This window comes from Muntiacus reevesi, chromosome 1 (assembly GCF_963930625.1).
Source record: "Muntiacus reevesi chromosome 1, mMunRee1.1, whole genome shotgun sequence".
NCBI lineage: Eukaryota > Metazoa > Chordata > Mammalia > Artiodactyla > Cervidae > Muntiacus > Muntiacus reevesi.
This window is the reverse complement of record NC_089249.1, coordinates 77,150,511-77,163,181: the sequence shown is the minus strand read 5'-3', so window position 1 is coordinate 77,163,181 and position 12,671 is coordinate 77,150,511. Positions and strand designations below refer to the sequence as shown.

At 45.8% G+C, this 12,671-nt stretch overlaps 1 protein-coding gene across 1 annotated transcript in view; it reads right to left on the bottom strand.

Moving 5' to 3' along the window:
* MEF2D (myocyte enhancer factor 2D) overlaps nucleotides 1–317 on the bottom strand; it is a 38,851-nt gene extending 38,534 nt beyond the window's left edge. The window contains exon 1 of the mRNA XM_065901962.1: nucleotides 96–317. The gene's annotated coding sequence lies outside the window, so the exon portion shown is untranslated. The remainder of the gene's footprint in view (nucleotides 1–95) is intronic.
* Between the last annotated feature and the right edge of the window lie 12,354 nt (nucleotides 318–12,671).

Below are 12,671 nucleotides of genomic sequence, written 5' to 3'. Positions count from 1 at the left end.
CCTCCCATCCTCCAAGCCAGCCCTCATTCCCCCCAAGGCTTCCCAACAGTTATATGGGGAGTGGGGATGGAGAGGGACACAAGACCTCCTATCACCTGATTCCAGCTCCTTGGCCAGAGGAGCTGTAGCCACCTTCTCCTGATTCAGTCTGTCTTGAAGCTGCTTATCGATCTGATTTTCAATATCTGTCACCATCTCTGAAGTAGAAGGCTGACAGACAACAGAAGGGACTTCCTGCCAGGGGTGGAGCTATGAGCAGAAGGCCGAGAGAGTCCTCTCCTTCCTTGAAGACCAGGAAGAAGCGGTGAGACCCTCCTCTGGCTGACAGCAAACCTGTTACCCCAAGGAACCCTGGGGGATGCGGGTGGGTTTCCCCCACAGGAATCTCCCATCGGCCTTCATGCTGGCTCCGCCCCCTACAGGGGTGGGGTGCTGCCCAGGAGCACTCTGTGTTCTAGAAAACCCGAAAATAACCCGCCTTAGCTGTCCGGCTGCTATTTCTGTCCATCTTGTTTAATTATTCAAACCCAAGTTGGGGAGTGAACTATAAAAAGCTCTCCCACTTGGGGACCCAGGAGAGCTGGGAGACTCGCCAGGTTGCAATAGCAGCAGACCACAGGGTTTGGGTGAGGTCACTCGGTCCGGCCTCCTGCCTGAAAGTTCCATCTGCTGTTTGCTGGCTTCCTCTGCTAGAAGGCAGAATCCAGGCCTCCCTCCCTTAATCTCTCTCATGCCCTCATTTCAGCATCCCTCCAACCCAACCCTGCCTAGGAGCTGGGCTCCACCCCATCTTCCTTTACTCTGGAAGTATTTTCTCAGCCATCTCTTTGCTGACTGCTCCCTAGTCCTGGTTCTTAACCCACAGATGATATCGTCAGACCCGAGCCTCGGGAACTGAGGGAGACGGGGTAGGTAAAGAGATCAAGCCAAGTGACACAGACAGGGGGATGGACACCATGCCCTGGGAAGGCACTCTGTCAGCTGGGGCAGCGCTAGGCAACACTGTTCTGGGTGGGTGGGTTCCTGCCCACTACAGGTGCTGAACCTCTGCAAGGGCTTCTCTCAGGGATTCTGACATTATAGCTGATGAGATGGAGGGAGAGCAGCAGAGAGGACTTGCTTTTCTGGAGCTAGTCCTCTTCTGGTTGGCCAGAAGTCCAATGTCAGTTTCCATTGAACCTGAAATGGGGGCTGGCTGAGTGCAGAAAGCCTGGGGGTCATTTCTGTGAGGCGCCTCCCACCACAGACTTTTCCTGGAAAGGTGAAAACAAGGGGTGTGGTCATGGTTGCTAAGGCAACATGGGGTCATCACAGTGATCAGTTTTTGGAGGTGGGGAGTGAGGGGATTAGTGTTAGTGAAGGGGAGACAGACAGTTACTCATTCTAGGTAGGAGGGGCCTAAAGAGAGCCTGGGACAACCACAGAGACCCCAGAGATAGACACCCATGGATGTGGAGTTACAGGATTACAAGGGATTACAAGGGGCCTTGAACCTCAAAAAAGGAACAGATCACATGGGGCAGATCAAGAGACCCAGGGCAGAGACAGCACAGCAGTGGGGCAAGCTGTCCAGTTGGGAGGGGGAATCAGCAGCCTGGCAGAAGTTGGGAGCAAGGGAGGGTGGCAGGACTTTCTGAGAGTCAGTGTGAAACATGAATGTTAAAAAAGAACCTGGGCCTATCTGGGGACTTGTTTCCACACATTCCCTAGCAGCAGCAGCAGCAGCCCCTGTCAGGTCCAGCCTGGCTCTCCCTGCTGTGGCTGATACTGAAGCTACTGGAGAGGTTGCTGAGATAGGGAGAAGAGGCACGCCGTTGCTAAGCAACCAGAGGCTGAGTACCTGGCAGCATAGGAGGGGGCCCTGGCACCGTTTGTAGGGGGCAGGGCAGGCAGGGAGACAGTAAGGGAACAGGGGGACAGGACTCAAGGCTCCCTCTCCCATCCTCCTCATGAGTTACAGAAGAGAGAGGTACTTGTCAGTCCACATGTCAATGAGTGTGTAAGTGTGTGTTCCTTCTCCAGGGTGCTGTGACTGTGTGTGCACTTGCCTGTGATATACTCCTCAGACTGTCTCTTGAGAGCAGTCAGCTGTGGGGATGTGAGCTAGGGGACAAAAGACCAGGTTAAGCATCAGGTGACAGAAGGGGTCAGATACTTGCCCCATCCGCTAAAAGGAGTTTCTGTGGAAATGCATAGGCCAGAGGGTAGAAACTTGGCAGGAGTTGGAATGGAGAGTCTGGTGGAAACTGTGTCCACCTCCCAAGTCTGATGGAGGCTCCATAAAGGAGAGGCAGTGTGGTAGTGGGGTCGCTCACTCGTCCCGCAAATTTGTGTTCTCAAAACTGAAGATCTCCAGTGTATTTCATTATTTTCATCCTGTTACTTAAAATTTGTTTTCAAGTTGGCTGGAGTTTGACAGAAGCAACCATCAATAGGAAAAAGTTTATTCTTTCTCCTTTGAGCCCTGTCACTCATTCAACCGCACCTCTAACAAGTCTGTCAGGAAGTAGCTCAGGCCTTATGCGGTGTTGACTCAGGACTCACCACTCTTCTGGCGCTGCCTCCATGGGCTCAGTCAGCCCCTGTCCCCAAAGAGCACCTTCCTTTAACGATTGTTCATTGAGCACCTGTGACAGGGCACTGGGGAAGTGATGAGGGGTGGCCACCGTGGCGGTTCTTGCTCGGCACCCCCTCTGGAGCGCCAGCCTGCCCGCTGGTGTCTTGCCAAACTCTGGTTCTCCCCCTTGCCCTCCACTCACACATGTTGCACATACTGGTTAATAACTTCCTGAGGTCTGTCCCAGTATGGTTGCCAAATTCCGTGGGGAACAGGGTGTGCTTCAGCCCTCTCTTGCTCTCAGTTCTTACTTGTTGTTGTGTGCGTATTCTGTGTCTGACTCTTTGTGACCCCATGGACTGTAGCCCACCAGGCTCCTCTGTCCATGGGATTCTCCAGGCAAGAATACTGGAGTGGGTTGCCATGCCATCCTCCAGGGGATGATGCTCCCTCCCAACCTAGGGATCAAACCCACGCCTCCTGCATTTCCTGCATTGGCAGGCAGATTCTTTACCACTGCTCCCCCTGGGAAGACACTCCCCTACCCCCCAAACATCCACTCCCCCATGTCCCCCACCCCCCGCTCTCAGTAAGAGCTGGGAAATCGCTCCATCTCACACACTCCCCACTTGCCCCTGGAAGGCTGCGTTGCTGGGAAGACTCAGGGGCCAATAAGAGGCTGTCTTAGTCCTGATCCATGAGAAAGTTTAAAAATCAAGAATAGAAAGGGTATAAGCTTTGTTTTGTTTTCATTCCTGTCTGATGTCAAGCACTCTGAAAGGCATTAGATGCCCTCTTCTCATCATCCTACAATAGCTCATCTGACATACTATTATCATCCTTATTTTACAGAGGATGAAACTGAAGTCCAGAGAGTTTAAGGAATGTGTGCATATTCGTCCAAGAGGTGGCTGTGGGATTCCAACCCAGGCCCGTCTGTGCCCAGTCAAGGGTCAGAGGGAAAATGGTTTCACTGTTGCCAAAAGAAGGAACACTGGAGGGGCCCAGGACTCCACACAGAGGGGAGACCTCAGAGAGTAATTGGAACTGTACTCTCATGAATTCAGTGTTGCAGCTGCTAATGAGGAAGAAAAGGGCACTGAGAGACCCAGCGCGGTCACACAGGGACCTCGGAATTGCTCAGATTTCTGGGGAGAAAACCTGGGGAGAAGGCTGAGTCAGGCAGATCTGAGATCCAATCCCAGCTAGTCATTTCTAGCAGTGTGACCTTAGATGAGTCACTGACCCTCTTTGAACTTCAGTTTCCTCAGTGATAACATGAGGGTGATACTCATAAACTAACTGCGAAGATTACAATACATAATGTAAATGTACCTTGCTACAAAGCCCCTCTCCTTCCATCCCCTACAGAAGGAGAGGATCATGTGTAACCGAGGCCAGATACCAGAGTGGTGCAAATCTGTTGGTATAATACCAGGATACTCAAAGCATGGCAGAGGTTTGTGTAACATGTTAGAGGTTTCTCTCTCTCTCTCTTTCATGGCAGGGTGGAGGAAGGTCGTGTTTAGAACAAAAGTGTCAAGAAAGGGCCAAAAAAGAGTCCTCTACTGGAAAAGACGGAATAACGATGACATATGACAGAGGGAACACCATTCCCAGCACCTGTTCTCTACCCATTTCTCTCCTAAAGCAGATTTTTAAAGTGGAAACGAAAGCACTGAAGTTCTGGAAAAGTGAGAATCACATCTATAGCCCATTCATTCAGTGACTTCCGGTCTCCACCCCATGAAGTTCAGCATCGAGGGACCTTGCATAGATGGTGTGGTAGCATGGCCCCCGGTCTGCGAGGAATCCTGGAGAACAGAAGGGAGGCAAAGGAGCTATTTTAACAAACAGGAGCTTCCAGTCTTTAGGAGGAGGGAAAGATCAGTTTTCAAAACTCCAGGCCTGAACCCCACCCCCCACCACCTTGGAAGGTGAGCAAGGAAAGCAAGGGTCATCAGGAGCTAGCTGAGGTTTGGTAACCCCTGACTCAGTGGGCACGGGCATCACCTGGGAGACGGTCAGCACTGCTGAGGAGGTCAGCCCACTCCAGAACGACTCATCACAACGTTCATTTTAACAAGATTTCGGGAGTGATTTGAAAAAAACTTCTCTTCACAAGAGAAAATTGGAACTACATGAGATCATGGATTGTGTTGGTCCTTTCACAATATATACAAATATTGAATCATTATTATGTTGTACGCCTGAAACTAATACAATGTTATATGTCCATTGTACCTTAAAAAGAGAGAGAGAGAATTAAAAAAACAAAAAAACAACAGATACCTGTATGGGAAAGGAATCTAAAAAAAAAGTGGATATATGTGTGTGTTTAACTGATTCATTTGTTGTACACTTGAAACTAACACAGCATTTTAAATCAACTGGGCTATGCTGTACTTAGTGATGTCCAACTCTTTGGGCCCCCATGGACTGTAGCCCGCCAAGCTCCTCTTTGCATGGGATTCTCCAGGCAAGAATACTGGAGTGGGTTGCCATTTCTTTCTCCAGGGGATCTCCCCAACCCAGGGATGGATTGAACCCAGGTCTCCCTCACTGCAGGCAGATTCTTTACCATCTGAGCTACCAGGGAAGTCCAGATCAACTATTCTCCAATATAAATTAAAGCAAAACAAACAGATGGAGAAGCACTGCTTGACCTATCCTTGGACCCTCTACAAGGTGATTGATTTGTAAATGTCATCGAAAGCTAGGAGTCTCTTCAGGGGCATCTCCCTGTATGGAGGTTAGTGAGGAGAGGCACTGGCTGGGACCAGTAGCTTATTTGACTTGTTTTAAACCGTGAGTTTCCAGGAACTCTTTCCCTTTGAAGAGGCAGGCCACAGCTAAAGATGTTTGAAAATTCTCTATGCTCTGTTATGGAATATCTATGCTATGGAATGCTGCACAGCCTTACAAAATATTGAATGGATCTGAGCCCACGGACACACAACAGCCTCAGAAATCGCTCAGTGATAAAAGCAAGCCTTGGACTTCCTTGGTGGTCCAGTGGTTAAGACTCTGCCCTTCCATTGCAGGGGGCACAGGTTCAGTGGATCCCTGGTTGGGGAACTAAGATCCCACAAAAAAACAAGTCTCACTTATGGACGTGGTGCCAGGGGAGGAAGGAGAGGGGGAGACGTACTGAGTAATAAAGAAACATACATTACCATATGTAAAATAGATAACCAATGGGAATTTGCTGTATGACGCAGGAAACTCAATTGTAACAACCTAGAGGGATGGGATGGGGAGGGAGGTGGGAGAGAGGTTCAAGAGGCAGGGGTCATACGTATGTATAACTGTGGTGGATTCATGTTGATGTTGGCAGAAACCTGCACAATACTGTAAAGCAATTATCCTTCAGTTAAAAATAAATATATTAAAAAAAAAAACAAGTCTCAGAGACATCAGTGTAATAGCAGGTCATTTATGCAAATTAGCTTGTATAGATATATATATATTAATCAATTACCTGATGGTTAGTGGCATTTTCATTCAAGTCTCACGCTGTCCTACTCTGACAGGGGTTAGGATGAAAGTTTCCTCACCTGTCTGGCACCTGGGGTGGGAACACTCAGGCAGGTGGGGTTCAGAAAAGCTATGATCTTTTCTTTCTCTAGTCTATCTTTGTGATCTTTCTGGCATGGGGGCTTCAGGGTAGCCAGACTTCTTACGGTGTGGCTTACAGCTCTAGAAGTACGTGTCCTAACACAGACAGCCAAGAGGAATCAATATTGTTTCTTATGATAAGCCTTGGGTGTCACCTCGCATCACTTTTGTCACACCTTAATGAGGCAGGCAGAGAGGCATGCTCAGGCTGTAGGACAGAGGACAGAACCTCCACCTGATGGGGTGTGGCAAGGTTTTGAAGGTTTTGAGCACGTGGGATGGGAAATGTTGTCACGACCATTTTTGGAAAATACATTCTGCCACAAAAAGTTCGTATCCATGAATGCAAATATATAGAAAGAAGATCTGGAAGAAGCCATACCAAGCTATCAGTAAACCTATCTCTAGGGAAAATGGGATGCAAATATATTTTAGCTTACCTTCACATGTATTATGCTTGTTTAGTCGCTAACTCTTATCCAACTCTCTGAGACCCCATGGACTGTAGCCCAGCAGGCTCCACTGTCCATGGGATTTCCCAGGCAAGAATACTGGAGTGGGTTGCCATTTTCTTCTCCAGGGGTTCTTCCCAACCCAGGATCAAACCCGAGGCTCTAGCATCTCCTGCCCACTCCAGTATTCTTGCCTAGAGAATCTCATGGACAGAGGAGTCTAGTAGGCTACAATCCATAGGGTCGAAAAGAGTCAGACATGACTGAGTGATTGAGCATCCATGCAATATACATTATTTTATTCATTTAATGAAAAGGAAACTAAAGAAAAGGAAAAAGTAAAACTTTGCTGTAAGCCTTTTAAAATAAAAATATTTAACAGGTTGGTATTTCTAGGGAATGTTGTATAATGCATCTGAATTTCATGAAAACATTGAATTAAATTGATTATAATATATTTAAACAAGGTACAGAAATATGGGCATTATTTTTATTCTCTTTATTGAGCTATAATGACATATAATATTGTACAAGTTTAAGGTATACAATGCAATGATTTGATAATTGTGTATTGCAAAACGATTATCCAATAAGGTTAGTTAACACCACCAACAACCTCACATAATTATCATGTGTGTGTGTGTGTGTGTGTTTTGTGAGAACAAACACACACTTTTCTCCTAGGAGAAAAGTCTCCTAGCAACTCTCAGGTGTAAGAATACGGTGTTGTTAAATATAGTCACCATGCTATACAATAGATCCCAGATTTACTCCTCTTGTTACTAAGCCTGTACCGTTTGACCATTATCTCCCCATCTCCCCACCTTCTATGGATAAGAATATTTATTAATTTAACAAATATTTACTGAATGCCTGTGTGAGTTAATTGAACAGCTATTCTGAGAACATTTTTGTTCTGAGTCCATTCTGAGGGACATCTTTGGTAGTTTCATCCATTGCCTCATCCTTTTTCACACAGTCATCTGGAAAGGGAAAAGGCAGGCTTGGTATCTTCATGTAAAAAGGCTTCACTATATTAGGTAAGAATGATGAAAGTGTTCAGCCTCACTCTTGTAGTTATCTATCGCTATGTAACAAACCACCTTAAAACTTAGTGGTTTTGAGGGACTTCCCTGGTAGTCCAGTGGCTAAGAGACTGTGCGTCAAATGCAGAGGGCCCAGGTTTGATCCCTATTCGGGGAACTAGATCCCACATGCTGCAGTTGCTTCCATGCTGCAACAAGGATCGAAGATCTCACGTGCCACAATAAGACCCGGCAGAGCCAAATAAATAAACATTTTCAAAACAACTTAGTGGCTTGTAGAACACATTATGGACACCAAGGGAGGAAAGGGGGATGGGATGGATTGGGAGACTGAGACTGACTTATACACCACTACTAAGTATAAAATAGATAACTAATGAGAACCTACTATTTAGCACAAAGAACTCTGCTCAGTTCTCTGTGGTGACCTAAATGAGAAGAAAATCCAAAACAGAGGGAATATGTGTATATGTATAGGGGATTCACTTTGCTGTACAGTGGAAACTAATACAACGTTGTAAAGCAACTATATTCCAATAAATTTTTTTTTAAAAAAAGAAGAGAAAGGAAAGATAAAAGAAATACAGAAAGTCAATAAACATTTGAGCCGAGCAACCTAATAAACTGTATTAGTCAGGATTCTCCAGAGAAGCAGAACTGATGGGATGTGTGTATACAGAGACCGAGTTTCATTTGTTTCAGAACATCATGTAGAGTTTGGTCTCATTTGTATACAATTGAAGAAGTAAACTGCTATGTTTCCTGGAAAGGACATTTACCAGAATCTTAATTGTAATTTTCTCTGAGAGGTGAAATTTCAGGTAATTTTTGTAACATTTATTGGAGGCATGTTATGTGTCAGGCATTCTTTCAAGTATTTTACATGGATTAAGTTCATTCGATAATCTGAAAAAACAAAACAAAAACAGACCTTAGTGGCTAAAAACTTCCTCCTCCTCCTCCTCACCATCATTATGGTTCTGGGCTTGACTGAGCTCAGCCCAGCAGTTCTGTCGTAGGGTCTCATGAGGTTGCAGACAGACAACGGCAGGAGTCGTCCCGAAGGCCTCCTCGTGTGTATAGTTGTCAGCGAGGACCTCATCTGGGAACGTGAACTGGAACACCCTCACCTGACTCCTCTGTGTCACCTCGGCTTCCTCACAACATGGCAGTGGGCTTCCATGAGCAAATGTTCCATCGAGACAGGATGGAAGCCAGAGCATTTGTTATCGCCTAGATTTAGAAGTCACATAGCTTCATCTTCAGTGTAGTTCTAGGCCTGCCCAGATTCAAGGGAAGGGAACACAGAGGCCACCTCTCAATGGGTGCAGTGCCAATGCCACGGTAAGAAGAGCACGGGGGATGGGAGAATTTGTTATGCCCGTGTTAGAAGACACAATCTGCCCTCAGTTCAGTTCAGTTTAGCTGCTCAGTCGTGTCTGGCTCTTTGTGACCCCATGGACTGCAGCACGCCAGGCTTCCCTGTCCTTCACCATCTCCCGAAGTTTGCTCAGACTCATTTCTCTCGAGTTTGTGATGCCATCTAACCGTCTCATCCTCTGTCGTCCCCTTCTCCTCCTGCCTTCAATCTTTCCCAGCATCAGGGTCTTTTCCAATGAGTCAGTTCTTTGCATCAGGTGGCCAAAGTATTGGAGCTTCAGCTTCAGCATCAGTCCTTTCAATGAATATTCAGGATTGATTTCCTTTAGAATTGACTGGTTTGATCTCCTTTCACTCCAGGGACTCTCAAGAGTCTTCTCCAACACCATAGTTCAAAAGCCACATTCAGTAATTAACAAAGAAATGAAAACTGAATAATCATGCTTGAAGTTTTAAAGAAACAATGGAGTCAGTTAACCCAAAGCCAAGTCCTTCCATGTCAGGCCAGATGGGCTAAGATGTGGTGTAGTGATGACTACTCCCCAAATCTCAGTAGCTTAACATAATAAGTCTTGGTGCCTGTGCCTGGTTATCTCTCCAGGGTGCCACCAACTGGTGACTCAGCTCATGACACGTGTCAAACTGGTTAGTTAGTAGGGGGAGGTTCTGCTCTATGTAGTCACTCAGGAGTGTCCCAGGCTGATGAAGGCTCTATCATCTTGTCACTGCTCTATCTGGACTGCAGACACCAACGAGGGAAAGAAAGACCAGAGAATCACATGTGGGAATTTCATTGCCTGAACCTGGAAGTGACACGCATTACACCTGCACTCACATTTCATTGGTCCAAACTATTCTTACAGACCTGTCTAGCTGCAAGGGGCTGGGGAATGTAGCAGAGGAATTGAGGTTTGGGGTGAGCTTGGTCCATGTCATATCTTGTACAGCCGTCCTTCCACTGTATCTCTCAGACCTTTCCTCCAGACATCCACATGACTTACCTCTTCACCTCCTCAGGTCATTGCTGTGATGTCACCTGCTCAATGAAGCCTCTCTAGATCACCCTATTGAAAATCGTAGCCCACCCCTTATTCTCTCTTCATCTGTGTTGTTCCTTATTCTACTTTTTCCAAAGTAGAATTACTTCTTTTTCTCTTTTCTAAAAAATATTTATTTAATTTAATCTATTTATCTGAAGTGTGCTGGGTCTTACTTGCAGCATGTGGGATCTTCAATCTTTGTTGCAGCTTGCAAACTCTTAGTTATGAAGTGAGATCTAGTTCCCTGACTAGGGATCAAACCTGGGCCTCCTACATTGGGAACTTGGAGTTCTAGTCACTGGACCACCAGGGAAGTCCTTACTTCTTTTTTTTAAACTGAAGTATAGCTGATTTACCTGTTTTGTTAGTTTCAGATGTACAGCAAATTATTCGGTTATACATATGTATATAATCTTTTTTCGATTCTTTTCCATTATAGTTTATCACAAACAACTGAGTATAGTTCCCTGTGCTATATAGTAAATCCTTGTTCAAAGCACTTTTTGCTTCTAACAGACTAAAATATCTGTCTTATTTGCTACAATGTCAACACCATGAGGGCATCGATTTATGTCTGCTTTGTTTAAAGATGGATCCTGAGAACCTAGGATAGTGCCTGGCACATAGACAGTACTTAATAAATATTTGCTGAAAGACTGAATTTTTAAAAATACTTGCTGTTGGCAAGGTTGTGGTAAGACTAACATTTCTATGCCCTCTTAGTGGGACTCTAAATTGGTGTGATACAGTTTTAAATAAACTTTTAATTTTGGAATAGTTTTAAATGTACAGAAAAGTTGCAGAGACAGTACAGAGGGTTCCTGTCATTCCCTACAGCTAACAGTTCACATTGCCATGGTACATTTGCTAAAACCGAGAAACCAACATTAACATATTATTATTAACTGAGCTCTAGACTTTATTCAGTTTAACCAGTTTTCCCATTAATGTCCTATTTTCTATTCCTGGATCCAGTCCAGGGTACCACACTGCATTTGGAAATCCTTATTTTTTATTTTCTTTTTTTTTTTTAAGTTCTATTTATTTGTTTCCCTCAGGTTAAGGCATACAGGCTTAGTTGCTGGGAGGCATGTGGGATCTTAGTTCCCCAACCAGGTTTTGAACCTGCATCCCCTGCATTGCAAGGCAGATTCTTAACCCCTGGACCACCAGGAAAGTCTTGGCAACCTGTATTTTTTTAAAATGTGTGTTCCTTGCAGAGGAAGGGTTCACTGTGCTGCACTGAGAGGTTTCAGAATCCCATGAGGACAGGTTTAGGTTGATTGGCAAAAGTCATGCTGGGCTTCATTCTGGATCCAGGACTCTTGGCCCCAGTAAGGTGTACCAGTTTTCTCTCACTTTCTGTGCCTTCTTTCTTTGTTAATTGATACTGATTTTCTGTAGGACATTAGGTCACATACAAAAAGTGCCTACCCTTCAACGCAGCATCTTTTTTTCTAGGAATATAGTCTGAGAAAATAAATCCAGGCATAAATATTCGGTACTAAGATGAATCAGGAAGGGATCTTTGTAAATAATAAAACATGGCACTGAAGAGCTTGAGCGAGCAGGGACTGGTGGGAGATGCCGAGGGGCACTCAGGGTTGTAAGGGGTTAGATGACTTGTGCTGGGAAAGGTGACACGCTGACCCTTCTGGGGATCCCAGTGCCAGAAACTGGTGACTGTCTCTCCAAGGGGCTGCCAGCTGGTGACTCAGCCACCACTGGCTTCCCTTCCTGGTGCCGCCCTCAGAATTCAAATTCTCATGGCAGAGGGGAAGAGTCTGTGTCTGTTCTAGAACCTTGAGTCCAGTGTCCTGGTCAGTGGGAGGCAGATTCTGCAAATCATTAACCCCACCAGTCATTTGGAGGAAGGGAGGATCAGTTCACTAAAGGAAAAGAACCAGGACTTCCACGGTAGTCTAGTAAAGACTCTGTGCTTCCACTGCAGGGGACACAGGTTTGATCCTTGGTGAGGGAACTAAGATACTAAAAAAAGGAAAAAAAGACCCAGAGAGAACAATGTCAACAGAGCCCCCTACAAGGAATTTGCAACATAGTATTCTTTTATATATCAAAACTTAACCCTCTAGTTCAGTTCAGTTCAGTTCAGTCTCTCAGTCCTGTCTGACTCTTTGCAACCCCATGAATTGCAGCACACCAGGCCTCCCTGTCCATCACCAACTCCTGGAGTCCACCCAAACCCATGTCAATCGAGTAGGTGATGCCATCCAACCATCTCATCCTCTGTCAACCCCTTCTCCTCCTGCCCCCAATCCCTCCCAGCATCAGGGTCTTTTCCAATGAGTCAACTCTTCCCATGAGGTGGCCAGTATTGGTGTTTCAGCTTCAGCATCAGTCCTTCCAATGAACACCCAGGACTGATCTCCTTTAGGATGGACTGGTTGGATCTCCTGGCAGTCCAAGAGACTCTCAAGAGTCTTCTCCAACACCATAGTTCAAAAGCATCAATTCTTCGGTGCTCAACTTTCTTCACAGTCCAACTCTCACATCCATACATGACCACTAGAAAAACCATAGCCTTGACTAGATGGACCTTTGTTGGCAAGGTAATGTC